We start from the raw sequence: 11,381 nt of genomic DNA on the forward strand, positions 1-11,381 counted from the left end.
AGTGAAAGCCTGAAATCCTAGCCACTAGACCACCGGGGAACTCCTGTAAATAAAAAAGCTGAGTGGGGTTACACAAGAATTCATGCTAGTATTGCTTTTGCATAATCTTGAAACTTACTTGCACTCCCACCAGAGATTTCCACTACTAACATTTTGTTAAAAATTATTTCTATATGTGTTTACCTATTTATATAAATAAGATCACAATGAACCTGGTGCTTTGTAACATGCTCTTTTCACTCAAAATTGTATTTAGTCTCTTTAATAACTTTGTTTAAACAATAAGTTGTTTCCAATTTTTTAATAGCTAATATAACAAATAATTTTCTCATTTATCTGATTATCACCTTTGAATTCATTCCTACAAGTATCACTTCTGGTTCAAAGTATACGTACTTAACATTTTGGTACATGTTGTCAGATTGCACTCAGAAAGGCTGAACCTGTTCATATCCCTGCAGGACCCTCTCACTTCTCTGCCAACACCAACCTTTGTAGGTGTTGCTACATTGCTGATCCAGTGAAAACGTTCTCTCTTTGTTGGGATTTTTTGTATTTCCTAACTGGCAATGATAAAAACATTCTCACATGCTTATTAATCATTTGCAGAGTGTGTGTGTTACTTGCTTGTTCATGTTCTTTACCAGGTTTGCTGGTTATGGTGTTGAACCTTTTTATTGACATGTAAGAGCTCTTACATGTATATAATGACATACACCTTTTATCATAGATGTTGCAAATATTTTCTATTCTGTTATTGCTTCAACTACGGTATATGTAGGGGGTTGTTTTTGTTGTTTTTTTCATGCAGTAATTTTAACTTTATATAGTTTAAGCTTTAATAGTTTTGGGCTTTGGGGTTATGTTTATAAAGTCCTTTCTCATCACAAGACTATAAAACTATTCACTCTAATATTCATTTATTCTTACAGCTTATCTTTTCTTTATTAAAACACTGTTGTAAAAAGGTAAATATTACAATACTGAACATAGAACTGAATGTTTCTTTTTAAAAAGTTAGTTATTTTAATTTTTTGACTGCACTGGGTCTTCATTGCTGTGCACGGGCTTTCTCTAGCTGTGGTGAGCGGAGGCTACTTGTCACTGCAGCGCACGGGCTTCTCATCTGTTGTGGAGCAGGCTCTAGGTGCTCAGTCTTCAGTAGCTGTGTTCCACAGGCTTAGTTGCTCTGAAGCATGTGGAGTCTTCCTGGATCAGGGATTGAACCTGTGTCCCCTGCATTGGCAGGTGGATTGCCATCCACTGTACCACTATGGAAGTCCAGAATTGAATATTTCTTGTAATTTTTACCCCAAAGATAAACACCATCAATACCTTATATGTAACACAGGAAGTATATACATAATTATAAATATATAAGTATATCAAATATATTATACTTTGTATATTACACTATATATTATATATATATATGTAAAGCATCATGCATCTTGGGCATCCTTTGTTGTCAATGTACATACATCTACCTCATTCTTTTTTCAACAGTTGCACAGTAACAAATTGTATAGATCAGTTTTCCTCAGTCTTTTTTCCATCATTATCCACCTAAGACTTTTTATCCCTTAATCATCACCTGCCTCATGAAATTTCAATACCACATATATACTGTATACTTGTTTATATGCCTTATGCATATTTGTGCTTTATACATAAAAATGGTTTGTCTCCTCAGGAACCAATTTTCACCTCCTTGGTTGTGATATCACTCCTTTGAGAATGCCTGGTATTCCATTCCTTATTCATTATTCCACATGTGTATATAATTTTTGACATTCCAATGCAATATTATCCATATTTATCTTTATACATATATTTCATTTCTATAGGATAAATTTCTAGAATTAAAAAGCTGTATCAAAAGGTGTTAACATTTAAAATTTTAGCAGAGATTACTAGAGATTATCCCAATTATAAGCTAACAAATATATACTGAAAACCTGGCTTCAATTTTTACAATTAATCATAAATCCACTTGGAATTTGTTCTGGGATGATGAGTAAGGTAAAATTCTAATGATTTTTCTAGCTCATTATCCTTACTTGATTGAACTAATCTTTTCTTGATTTACCATATTTTAAGTATGGGAAATACTCCTATATTTACTCAGGCTTTGAATTCTGTTCCATGATGTTTATTCTTACTCTATTACCATCCTATATTTATTATTTTTGCTTTATATTTTAATATCTGATTACATAATTTCTTTATGAATCTCCCCCTTATTTTCTTGTTATTTATGGTTTTTCCCCCTCTGAGTGAATTTTGAAGTAATTTTGCTTATTTCTAAAATTAAAAAAAGGAAAAGCTCTTAAGCTGCTATTGGGATGTAAAATTGGGATTGTATTAAATTTATGGATGATTTTGTGAAAACTATGGAATATCTTATAGAGTACATTATAGAGTAACACATTTAAAATAGGGTACAGAAACAAAAACAACATTACTTTAATGATGTATACCTGTATTAGGATGCTTTGAGTAGTAAATGATGAACATCCATATAAAACTCAAGTTTAAGCATAAAAGAGCATTTATTGGCTCATTTAACTAGTGAGTTCAGTGGTAAAGCTAGTCTTTAGGCATGTCTGGATCCCTGGGCTCAAATAACATCTCCAGGATTTGTTTCCTGTCTCCCGGGTTGGTTGGATTTTTTAGTTTCAGTTTTAGGCAAGCCTCCAAGTGGTAACAAAGGTGGTTTGTCTCTTCCAGGCTTATATGGGCTTCAGCACCTGCAACAGCAAAGGAAGAATCTTTTTCCTTACTGTGTCAGTAAAAGTATTGGTGATAGTTGTTATTGGCCAGAACTGGATTAAACACTCACGGGGGCAGGGCGGGGAATTAGTACTCAGCCTCACTTAAACCAGCCAGGCTACAAATGGGGAGGGGTGGTTACTTGAAAGGAAGAGATGAGGCATAACCACAGATGTAGGAGGTTTTGGTATTATAATACCCATTGATTTATATGAGGATATTAAAGAAATACTACTAAGTTGAAGTTCTAATATTATTTTTCAGCATATCAAAAGTTACTCTGAGGCTATAAAAGTGGAAAGAAACCAGGGAATGGAGTAGGAAAATATGGTGAGAGATTAAAAAAATTACCTTTGTTATTGAATAATATTTGTTAGAATTTATAATGCTGATTGTTGACAAATGACTCATCTCCCCTTTCTTGATCTCATTACTGTTTAGATCCTCCAACATTTTGCTTCATATAATTATCCTTTTTTCCAACATAATCCTCTACTTCTCTTCTAGTTTTTTTTCTTTTTTCCCTCCTCCAAAGTAACTACATTTCCTGCCTCCATAAACAAAAGCCGATTATTTCTACTGGTCTTTTAAGCTCCTCTCCTTATATTCCTTGGTCAACTATAAAGAAATTGTTTAGTTGAAAGTCATCAATGATTTCCTTAATCACCAAATCCCATGGGTTTAGATCCTTTTCCTTGATGGCCTCGTGTCTCTGCAGTATTTGGACTACCTTTCTTTCTTGAAGCATGAATTCGTAGTTTCTATAACTTTCTCTCCTAATGCTCCTTTTATCTTTCTGAGACTTCTTCCCTAGTTACTTGATTGTTTTCTTCACGTGTAGATGATTCTCTAGGTTTTTGGTTTCTCTGTTCACTGTCTTGGCAGTCTCAAACACTCGCCTATTTTCTAAAGAAAGGATGAGCCTTTCTATTTTGCTGCTTCCGATCAGTTCCTCCCCAAATCTTCATGATCCAATCCTAACCATCCATTATCAAAGCCTGGGTTTACTTCTTCTAAAACAAATTTTCTCTCCTGAATCTCTTGGTGCCACTTTTTTTTTTTTAAATGACACTATTTTTCAAACTACTTTTTTTCAACTTTTCAAACTTTTTTTTTCCAACTATTTTGTTTCAAACTACTCTTTCAAACTACTTTAATTGGAAGGACTGATGCTGAAACTCCAATACTTTGGCCACCTGATGTGAAGAACTGACTTATTAGAAAAGACCCTGATGCTGGAAAAGATTGAAGGCGGGAGGAGAAGGGGACAGCAGAGGATGATATGGTTGGATGGCCTCACCAACTCAATGGACATGAGGTTGAGTAAACTCTGGGAGTTGGCGATGGACAGGGAGGCCTGGCGTGTTGCAGTCCATGGGGTCTCAAAGATTTGGACATGACTGACTGACTGAATTGAACTGAACTTTTCAAACATGGATTAGTTACTTCTATATAAGACTTGTCTTACTTTCTGGCCTATAAGCTTCTTTAAGAACATTTTTGAATTCAACCCTGCATTTCTTTAACTGTGAGACACATTGTCTTGTATTTATTTATTTGTTTATTCAACATACATTAAGACAACTACTATCTAGGCACTGTGCTAGGCAGTAAAGAATACATTTATGGTTTCTGCTCTCATAGGATTTTAGTCTCATGAAATAACAAATACATACTGTGACATAGATTTAATGAAACTTTGAGAGAATGACTCTTGCATCTTGAACTCCTCTTTCATCTTCTCTCCCCAAACTGCTGTCCTACAATTCCTGCACCCTTTCCCTGATAATCTCATAGATTTCTCAAACTCAAAAGCTGAATTTGATTCATGTGCTGTGGACACCTATAAATGAGAAATTTGTCCAGTGTTAAAAAAAACAAAACAACAAAACTCACAAACACCTTCTGTCTTTAAACCTTCTGCTGACTTTAGTATTTAATGTACACCACCTCCTCTTCATTACTCAGGGGGAAATCTTGGTATTCTCTTTGATTTCTTCCTCTTTCTTCATACTTAATTATTTTCATTCAAACACTTATCATTCTTGTTAGGCCTTTTTTTTATCTATAAGAAATTGAAAATTAGTATTTAGCCAGTAGAGGTGTTTTGTTTGGTCTGCATATTTTTGAAAGGAAAGTGAAAGCAAAAGTCTCTCAATCATGTCTGACTCTTTGCGACTCTAAGGACTATGGAATTCTCCAGGCCAGAATACTGGAGTGGGTAGCTGTTCTCTTCTCTAGGGGATCTTCCCAACCCAGGGATTGAACACAGGTCTCTTGCATTGCAGGCAGATTCTTTATTGTCTGAGCCACCAAGCAAATATGATATTCCTGTTTCTCTTGAAAAGTTGGAAAATCAGGCAACACTGGCTCCTCATTCATGGAAGAATGACTGGAGTATTAGATGAGACATCTGAAATACTACTCTAATCTCTGTTGTTGTTGTTCAGTCACTAAGTTGTGTCCAATTGTTTGTGACCCCATAGACTATAGCACTCCAGGCTCCTCTGTTCTCCACTATCTCCCAGAGTTTGCTCAAGTTCGTGTCCATTGAGTTGGTGATGCTATCTATCCATTTTATGCTCTGCTGCCCCCTTCTCCTTTTGCCTTCAATTTTTCCCAGCATCAGGGTCTTTTTCAATAAGTTGGCTCTTTGCATCAGGTGGCCAAAGTACTGGAGCTTCAGCAACAGCCCTTCCAATGAGTGTTCAGGATGGATTTCCTTTAGGATTGACTCCAGTCTCTACCACTTCTTATTTTTATTACATTCAGTTCATTTCCTCATTTATGAAACATTCTTCTCATGGCTCAGTGGTAAAGAATCCACCTGCAATACAAGAGACGTGGGTTCGATCCCTGGGTCAGTAAGATCCCCTGGAGTAGGAAACGAGAACCCACTCTAGTATCTTGCCAGGAAAATCCTGGCAGGCTACACAGTCCATTGGGTTGCAAAGAATCAGACTCAACTGAGTGACTGAGCACGCATGCAGCACTTCATCCTTAATTGAGGCATTTGAATTTGTAATCTTTGGCCTATAAGATCACAGAATGTCAGTACAGGAAGAGATATTAAAAGATCATCTTACGTAATAGCCTCTTCCACCTTCTATCCTGTAAGAGATGGAGAAATTGAGGTTCAAAGAACTTAACATCACCTGACCAATTTTATACAACTGTATAGAACTCAGTCTCACAGGGTTCTATTAGATGTCATTAGACCCCTTCCTCACTTTGGGGAAAGTCCATAATCTGGACCCATTGTCCCCCAAACCCCCCACCCAGGACCCTCCCATAGAATTTTCAGGTTCAAAAGCTCTATGCTTACAACTCTTGCTTTATCAGGCTCTGAGGCCCAAGACCTTTGTAAGGTATGTCCTAAGTGAGGCCACTTTTCTGTGAGGTTTTTGAAGGTTATTTATCTTAAAAATCTATCCCAGTCTTTCTTGCTTTATTCTCTAGTGCTTACCTGCATATATCTCATATTCCTCTGTGTGTGTGTGTGTTCTGAAACATACCTATTCTTTCCAATCTTTTTCGTTCAATTTAGTGCTATTCTTTCCTACTTAGATTATCCTTCCCTAGTCTCTGCCTGCCTGATATAATTTTTTCCATCCTCTAAAGTCTACCTGCCTCCTTGAAGTGCAGTAGTTAAGAAGGTGGTTTGCATGAGACAGACTTGGTTTGAAATCTAGGCTTTGTCCTTTACCAGCCAGGTGACCTAGGACAGTTTATTTCTGTAAGTCTGTTTCCTTGTCTGCTAAACCACCACGTGGTTAGAACTACATAGTGCTGCTTTCATAACCCACTTTTCTTTCTTATATATCTTTCCTTATCATTAAATAGTCTTCTACATTGTCATTTTAAATGGTTCAAAGCATCCCATAATTGTGTATTAGGCTAGTTAAACTGCAGCTCTACATGCCCTTCCTAGAAAACCTGCAAATGCTCTTACTTAAACTGATATGAGTGAACGTCTCTTATTTGCATTCACGTTATCCATGTCTAACAAGTATGTAATAATATTTAACCTGTGTTTTTTGGTGGAGAAACTGAAGTGAAGCTTAACATACATATGCAGTTTTGATTATTTCCTTTTGAAAACATCCTAGAATATACTTGTTGGTTGTCTTAGTCGCTCAGTCATGTCTGACTCTTTGCCACCCCATGGACTGACTGTAGCCTGCCAGGCTCCTCTGTCCTTGGGGATTCTCCAGGTAAGAATACTAGAGTGGATTGCCATGTATACCTCCAGGCGGTCTTCCCAACAGAGGGGTCAAATCCAGGTCTTCTGCATTGCAGGCAGATTCTTTACCATCTGAGCCACCAGGGAAGCCCATGCTTATTTAGTCAAAGCATTTAAGAATTTTGATACATATTTCTAAAATGACTGGAAAGGTGGAGATGTACCAGTTTCTATCCCCATCTCCAATCTTGTTTTATTGAACAGCTGCCCAATACCTATAATATATCTTTTTATTCTTTGCCAATTTAATAGGCATTTAATATGCCATTTATATTTTTAAGTAATGTGGATGAACATGCCTATTTATTGGCCACTTTTACATATTTAGGTTGGTATAAAAGTAATTGTGTTTTTTGCATTGTTGAACTTTGCTATTTAATATTGGAATAATTCTTAAATGTGGTTATGTTATACATCATTTTAATGTACATTTCTCACTTTTTTTTTTGCTAATGACATTACTTGCTGTTTACTTTATATTTATTTTAGACTAGGGAAATGATGTTAGACAAAAAGCAAATTTGAGCTATTTTCTTATTCGAATTCAAAATGGGTCGCAAAGCAGTGGAGACGGGTCTCAACATCAGCAACACATTTGGTCCAGCAACTGCTAATGAATTTACAATGTAGGGGTAGTTCAAGAAGTCTGGCAAAGGAGACAAGAGCCTTGAAGATGAGGAGTGCAGTAGCCGGTCATCAGAAGTTGACAATGACCAATTAATTGAGAACAATCATTGGAGCTGATCCTCTAATAATTACATGAGAAGTTGCTGAAGAACTCATTGTTGATTTGGCATTTGAAGCAAATTGAAAAAGTGAAAAAGCTCGATAAGTGGGTGCCTCATAAACTGACTGTAAATAAAACAATCATCATTTTGAAGTGTCATCTTCTCTTATTCTACACAACAATGAACCATTTCTCGATTGTACTATGATGTGTGATGAAAAGTGGATTGTATACAACTGGTGACAACCAGCTCAGTGGTTGGGCCAAGAAGAAGCTCCAAAGCACTTCCTAAAGCCAAACTTGCACAAAAGAAAGTGTTTGGTGGTCTGCTGCTGGTCTGACCCATGACAGCTTTCTGAATCCCAGCGAACCCATAATATCTGAGATGTATGCTCAGCAAATTGATGAGATGCACTGAAAATTGCAACGCCTGCAGCTGGCATTGGTCAACAGAATGGGCCCCATTTTTCTCCAAATAACGGCTCGCTACATGTTGCAAACCAATGCTTCAAAAGTTGAATGAAAAAAAAAAAGTTGAATGAGCTGGGCTATGAAGTTTTGCCTCATCTGCCATATTCATTTGACCTCTTGCCAACCGACTACCACTTCTTCAAGTATTTTGACAATTTTTTATAGGGAAAACGTTTCCACAAGCCGCAGGAGGCAGAAAATGCAGAGTTCGGGCATGGATTTTTATGCTATGGGAATTAACAAACTCATTTCTCATTAGCAAAATGTGTTGATTATAACGGTTCCTATTTTGACTAATAAAGATGTGTTTGAGCTTAGTTATAATGATTTAAAATTCATGGTCCAAACCACAATTACCTTTGCATCAACCTAATATATCTTTACAACAGACTGGTTCCAAATAGGGAAAGGAGTACGTCAAGGCTGTATATTGTCACCCTGCTTATTTAACTTATATGCAGAGTACATCATGAAAAATGCTGGGCTGAATGAAGCACAACCTGGAATCAAGATTGCCAGGAGAAATATCAATAACCTCAGATATGCAGATGACATCATCCTTATGGCAGAAAGCGAAGAAGTAAAGAGCCTCTTGATGAAAGTGAAAGAGGAGAGTAAAAAAGTTGGCTTAAAACTCAACATTCAAAAAACTAAGATCACAGCATCTGGTTCCATCACTTCATAGCAAACAGATGGGGAAGCAGTGGAAACAGTGAGACACTTTATTTTTTTTGGGCTCCAAAATCACTGCAGATGGTGACTGCAGCCATAAAATTAAAAGACGCTTACTCCTTGGAAGAAAAGTTATGACCAACCTAGACAGCATATTAAAAAGCAGAGACGTTACTTTGCCAACAAAGGTCTGTCTAGTCAAAGCTATGGTTTTTCCAGTAGTCATGTATGGATGTGAGAGTTGGACTATCAAGAAAGCTGAGTGGCAAAAAAATTGATGCTTTTGAACTGCAGTATAGGAGAAGACTCTTGAGAGTCCCTTGGACCGCAAGGAGATCCAACCAGTCCATCCTAAAGGAAATCAGTCCTGAATATTCATTGGAAGGACTGATGCTGAACCTGAAACTCCAATATTTTGGCTACTTGATGCGAAGAACTGACTCATTGAAAAGACCCTAATGCTGCAGAAGATTGAGGGAAGGAGGAGAAGGGGACGACAGATGATGAGATGGTTGGATGGCATCACCGATTCTATGGACATGAAACTGAGTGAACTCCGGGAGTTGGTGATGGACAGGGAGGCCTGGTGTGCTGCAGTCCATGGGGTTGCAAAAAGTTGGACACGACTGAGTGACTAAACTGAACTGAATATATCTTTGGGCTTCCCAGGTGGCACCAGTGGCAAAGAACCTGCCTGCCAATGCACGAGTTCGATCCCTGGTTTGGGAAGATCCCCTGGAAGAGAGCATGGCAACCCATTCCAGTATTCTTGTCTGGGGAATCCCATGGACCAATTTACTTGGCAGGCTATGGTACATAGGGTTGCAGAGTCAGACACGACTGATGTGACTCAGCACACACATGTACACAATATATCTTTTTGACAGATTTCTGTTATTCTTTTGCCAATTTTCAATAGTTTTAAACTTATTATTATCCATTCCCACTTTGACATCCTCCTTTCTAGTTCTGTCTCCTATCTATGTACCTGATCTATGGATCTCATTCCCTTCTATTTCTTTAGGGAATCATTCAATCAGTTATCCTCTTACTACTCTTTAATCTTATACTATTAACATCACCAAGTCTCTTTTCCTTACAGAGAAACTCTAATCTCTCTTTCACTTGCCATTCTGCTTTGACTACTGACCTTTCTCCTTTACCATACAGCCAAACTTCTTGGAAGAATTGTCTTCACATGCTACATCCACTTCATCTGTTTCAACTCACTACAAACAGATTTACATTTTCAGTGCTGTCTTTATTGTTAAGATTTTAATAACAGAAGTATATTATATACATGTGAAAAAAGCAGGACATAAAATGGTTTCTCCAAATATACTCAACTATTCCAAAAATATTTATGTAGAGAAAAAACTTATATGTAATACATGAAAATTTTAAGTTACTTCTTATGACTGGTAAGTTTTATTCCTTTAAAAAAAAAGTCAATTATTTATTTATTATTTCAGTGACCACTCATTTATTTCATTTTAATTCACTTTCCTTTAGACTCCAGTTAACACAGTTCACATTTATCCAGCAAATATCTGTTGAGAACCAAATGAGCCAGAGCATCAAAGCAATTGAGGTGAATATAAAATATGCCCTGCCAACAGGAAGGTCTCTAACGCTGGAAGACCAGATGTCTCTAAATGAATCACAATTATTATGATAAATATTCAAAAGTTCATAAAGAAGAGTATTTTCTGTCTTGAATGAAAGCTGGACAAATATCCCACGGAAGGACATAATAACTAAATGAGGATTTGAACAAAGAAAATCAAGGCAAGGAATCATTCTTACCATTTGCAAAGCGAGGAGACTTGAAAAATCACAGTATTGCAGAAGTTTAAAGTTAGCTGGAACATAAAGGGGGGAGTTGAGCATGGAGGAGGAGGAGGGTGGTAATTAATATCCCTTTGTGGCCAGGATTACATTCTGATCGCTAACACAACTGATTAATCTCACACTTTTCTATTTTCTGCACAACGCATGGGAAAAATATTCATATTGTTTATTTTCCTAATGGAATTAAACAATTCCCTTTGGGAAAAGTAACATTTCTCTTGATCTAAAATCCTTATGCCCTTACCATATCTCAATGGGCAGTCTACAGTTTGCGTGTGAATTTTAAGTTCTCAATTTGTGGTCCCCCATAATGTCCTCAATTTTATAAACAAGAATTATCGTTGATATTAGAACACATTACAGTGTTAATTACAAATTCTCAACTTACAGTTTCTAAGAAGGGGCAGAAAAGTAAAGAAATGATTGTCAACAGCCGCAGGGCCACTTCATTTGGCCGAAAGGCTCAAAGAACAAGCGGGAGTGACCCAGATTCCCAGAGCAGGCGCTCAGCCTGCCGGCACGACTAGATAACCTGGCAGGACAACTGCCTCTTCAAAGGGCCCTCCTTCCCTCTTCGCTCTTTCCAAATGATCATTGAGCGTCTCAGACTCTCCCACTAAAGGCGCCCAGCCATTGGTGACCTTC

At 37.2% G+C, this 11,381-nt stretch overlaps 1 long non-coding RNA gene across 3 annotated transcripts; it reads right to left on the bottom strand.

The window, feature by feature from the left end:
- Positions 1–310: 310 nt before the first annotated feature.
- Positions 311–11,380, bottom strand: LOC129650463 (uncharacterized). 3 transcript variants are annotated; one of them, XR_008713783.1, is made up of 7 exons: positions 11,125–11,380; positions 10,692–10,747; positions 10,036–10,114; positions 5,859–5,883; positions 4,675–4,837; positions 2,481–2,750; positions 311–1,271 (listed from the first exon to the last, which is right to left on the bottom strand). It is a non-coding gene; the product is annotated as an uncharacterized LOC129650463 (long non-coding RNA). The 3 variants fall into 3 exon arrangements; XR_008713777.1 differs by having other exon boundaries at positions 315–1,271; positions 4,669–4,837; positions 11,125–11,374; XR_008713781.1 differs by lacking the exon at positions 5,859–5,883 and having other exon boundaries at positions 400–1,271; positions 4,669–4,837; positions 11,125–11,370.
- Position 11,381: the final 1 nt, after the last annotated feature.

Source organism: Bubalus kerabau, chromosome 1 (genome assembly GCF_029407905.1).
Source record: "Bubalus kerabau isolate K-KA32 ecotype Philippines breed swamp buffalo chromosome 1, PCC_UOA_SB_1v2, whole genome shotgun sequence".
Classification (NCBI taxonomy): Eukaryota; Metazoa; Chordata; class Mammalia; order Artiodactyla; family Bovidae; genus Bubalus; species Bubalus kerabau.